The sequence below is a fragment of the Oncorhynchus nerka genome, linkage group LG12 (assembly GCF_034236695.1).
Source record: "Oncorhynchus nerka isolate Pitt River linkage group LG12, Oner_Uvic_2.0, whole genome shotgun sequence".
In the NCBI taxonomy this organism is placed as follows: Eukaryota; Metazoa; Chordata; class Actinopteri; order Salmoniformes; family Salmonidae; genus Oncorhynchus; species Oncorhynchus nerka.
This window is the reverse complement of record NC_088407.1, coordinates 44,008,615-44,013,073: the sequence shown is the minus strand read 5'-3', so window position 1 is coordinate 44,013,073 and position 4,459 is coordinate 44,008,615.

Below are 4,459 nucleotides of genomic sequence, written 5' to 3'. Positions count from 1 at the left end.
AGGGACCTACGAAAGACAGAGGAGAGAAGGGAAGCGCATGGTAAGATCATTTCGTCCAAATAATGATGAAGGACCTTACAGATAATTCAATTACATACTTTCATCAGTGGTCTAAAGTTCATCACACTCAGCCCTTTATTCAGTAAAATAAAGACACATTAGGACCACCAATATGAGAGGAACCATGTGCAGTTGGTTACTATTTGCAATGGCATTATGTTAGTAAGCAGGTTTACTGGCAATTTTCTCTCTCTGTGTCTATCACAGCTATTCAGTTACAGTATGTACTGTGCATGAGTCCCAGTCACATCATACCTAGGGAATATTCAAACCAAATCACTAACCAGGACATACAAATGCATATTATTTCTGCATGTTTAAATAAATACACTGTTACTGTAAATCTCGTTTTGTTTCACAATTATATAATCTCATAATTTAGGCCATTCTTGCAGTGCAAGGACAACTGCATTTTAATTCACTTTGTTAATAACCTGGTTGTGAATTGCTTTTTCAAAGTAGTTTTTCGTTCTGCTTATACATTTACAATGACCCAATTGCTAATAAGATGTTGTTTAGGCACTTAAAATGAATCTAAACATTTTTAATTACTGTTGTTGAGCAGGAGCAACTACAGTAGTTCTAGCTTTAACTGCACTGGTCACACTAGCCCAACATGCTAGACATGAGAAGTCAAAAATTGAGGTGCATAATAATTGAATATTATTCCACCCTGCAGGAGTCAAATAGCAAATCTCTCTCTCAAACTCTCTCTCTACACTAACACTGTTCCTCACTTTGATCTCTTTCTTTCTCTCCCCCTCCCTTCTTCTCTCTCCCTCACCCTGAGAAGATGCTACAGTATGAAATTTGGTCAGGTGTCGGGCCGTGTAGACACCCTTCATGCTCATGTGAATATCTAAGCAGCCCTCCCAGCAAACCAAAATTGGTTCTATGAAGGTTCTCAGAGCAAATGTTCTCAAAAAAACTGTCCAGTCGTGGTGATAAATATAGAATGTTTGTAAAAAACATTCACCTGATGTTACAAGAACTTTCCCAGAGCAGCTGATTATTTTATTTTTTACTTTACCCATTTTTCTCCCCAATTACATGGTATCCAATTGGTAGTTACAGTCTTGTCTTGTCTCCACAACTCCCGTACGAAGGTCGAGAGCCATGTGCCCTCCGAAACACAACCCAACTAAGCCACACTGCTTCTTAACCCTGAAGCCAGCCACACCAATGTTTTGGAGGAAACACCGTACACCTGGTGATTGTGTCGGCTCCCGGCCCGCCACAGGAGTCGCTAGAGAGCAATGAACTCTAGTGGCACAGCTAGCATCTTCAATGCAGTGCCTTAGTCCACTGCGCCACTCAAACGCAACGCGTAAAGTGCAGGTCCCATGTTTCATGAGCTGAAAAAAAAGGATCCCAGAAAATTTCCATACGCACAAAAAACGTGTTTCTCTCATGCTGGGCATAGATTTGTTTACATCCCTGTTAGTGAGCATTTAATAATTTGCCAAGATAATCCATCCACCTGACAGGTGTGACATATCAAATTAGCTGATTACACAGCATTTTCATTACTGGCCTGTGAGGGTCAGGTTACAGTGGATCACAGTTCTACAGAGATACAGTTGAAGTCAGAAGTTTACATACATCTTAGCCAAATACATTTAAAACTCAGTTTTCACAATTCCTGACATCTAATCCCAATAACAATTCCTTGTTTTAGGTCAGTTAGGATCACCACTTTATTTTAAGATTGTGAAATGTCAGAATAATGGTAGAGATTTATTTCAGCTTTTATTTCTTTCATCACAAAGCTGGTGTAACTGAGTCTGGTTAGTAGGCCTCCTTGCTCGCACATGCTTTTTCAGTGCTGACCACAAATGTTCTTTAGGATTCAGGTCAGGGCTTGATGGCCACTCCAATACCTTGACTTTGTTGTCCATTTTGCCACAACTTTGGAAATATGCTTGGGGTCATTGTCAATTTGGAAGACCCATTTGCGACCAAGCTTTAACTTCCTGACTGATGTCTTGAGATGTTGCTTCAATATATCCACATCATTTTCCTACCTCATGATTCTATCTATTTGTGAAGCGCACAAGTCCCCCTGCAGTAAAGCACCCACGCAACATGATGCTGCCACCCCCGTGCTTCACGGTTGGAATGGTGTTCTACGGCTTGCAAGCCTCCCCCTTTTTCCTCCAAACACAAACAGTTCTATTTTTGTTTCATCAGAACAGAGGACATTTATCCAAAAAGGATGATATTTTGCCCCATGTCTAGTTGAAACCGTAGTCTGGCTTTCAAGTTATGTCGATATAGGACTCGTTTTACTGTGGATATCGATACTTTTGTACCTATTTTCTCCAGCATCTTCACAAGGTCCTTGAGAAGGCTGTTGTTCTGGGAATGATTTGCACTTTTTGCACCAAAATACGTTCATCTCTAGGAGACAGAACGCGTCTCCTTCCTGACCGGTATGATGGCTGCGTGGTCCCAAGGTGTTTATACTTGCATACTATTGTTTGTACAGATGAAAGTGGCACCTTCAGGCATTTGGAAATTGCTCCCAAGGATGAACCAGACTTGTGGAGGTCTACTTTTCTGTCTAGGCTGATTTTGATTTTCCCATGATGTCAAGCAAAGAGGCACTGAGTTTGAAGGTAGGCCTTGAAATTCATCCACAGGTACACCTCCAATTGACACAAATTATGTCAATTAGCTATGCCATCATTTTTTGGAATTTTCCAAGCTGTTTAAAGGGACAGTCAATTTAGTGTATGTAAACTTCTGACCCACTGGAATTGTGATATAATCTGTCTGTAAACAATTGCTGGAAAAATGACTTGTGTCATGCACAAGATTTGCCAAAACTATAGTTTGTTAACAAGAAATTTGTGAAGTGGTTGAAAAATTAGTTTTATTGACTCCAACATGTGTATGTAATCTTCCGATGCCACAGATGTCTCATGTTTTGAGGGAGCGTACAATTAGCATGCTGACTTCAGGGATGTCCACCAGAGCTGTTGCCAGAGAATTGAATGTTAATTTCCCGACCATAAGCCACCTCCAATGTCATTTCAGAGAATTTGTCAGTACGTCCAACAGGCCTATCAACCAGAGTCCATGTGTACCCATGCCAGCCCAGGACCTCGACATTTAGCTTCGTCACCGTCATCAGAGCGGGTCGGGGGGCTTGTGGAGTAGTGTTTCTGTCTGTAATAAAACCCTTTTCTGGGACAAATTTATTCTGATTGGCTGGGCCTGGCTGTTTTTGAAATGAGTCGGCATATTTGTTTGAGATTTAACATAATATTCCATTGGTGTTCACACAATATATGTTTTACCTTGTCTTTGAGGTCCTCAGAACATTTCAAGAACATTCAGAATGTTATATTAACGTTTTACCTAATATTACCACAACATTCTCATTGTGCAAATGTGTATATCCTTAAAGCAAAATTGGATGCATCCCCATTATGTTTCTCTCCAGATGTAATGGTAAATATTGTAGGTGATAGAGAAACATATTATATGGAATTCTAATTTCATTCAAATCAAATTTTATTCACATACACATGGTTAGCAGATGTTATTGCAAGTGTAGCGAAATGCTTGCGCTTCAAGTTCTGGCAGTGCAGCAATATCTAACAAGTAATCTAACAATTCCACAACAATTATTTAATACACACAAATCTAAGTAAAGGAATGGAATAAGAATATAAACTCAGCAAAAAAAGAAACATCCCTTTTTCAGGACCCTGTCTTTCAAAGATAATTCGTAAAAATCCAATTCATTTCACAGATCTTCATTGTAAAGGGTTTCAACACTGTTTCCCACAATCCCTCCATCAGTTCTCAGACTGGCCGCACTAGGCTGAGAGAAACTGGACAGAGAGCTTGAAGGCCTGGTGTAAGGCAGGTCCTCATCAGACATCACCAGCAACAACGTCGCCTATGGGCACAAACCCACCGTCGCTGGACCAGACATAACTGGCAAAAAGTGCTCTTCACTAATGAGTTGCGGTTTTGTCTTACATGGGGAGATGGTCAGATTCAAGTTTATCGTCGAAGGAATTAGCGTTACACCGAGGCCTGTACTCTGGAGCGGGATCAATTTGGAGGTGGAGGGTCCGTCATGGTCTGGGACGGTGTGTCACAGCATCATCGGACTGAGCTTGTTGTCATTGCAGGCAATCTCAACGCTGTGCATTACCAAAGAAGACAACCTCTTCCCTCATGTGGTACCCTTCCTGCAAGCTCATCCTGACATGATCCTCCAGCATGACAATGCCACCAGTCATAATGCTCATTCTGTGCATGATTTCCTGCAGGACAGGAATGTCCATTTTCTGCCATGGCCAGCGAAGAGCCTGGATCTCAATAACAATGAGCACGTCTGGGACCTGTTGGATCGGCGGGTGAGGGCTAGGACCATTCCCCC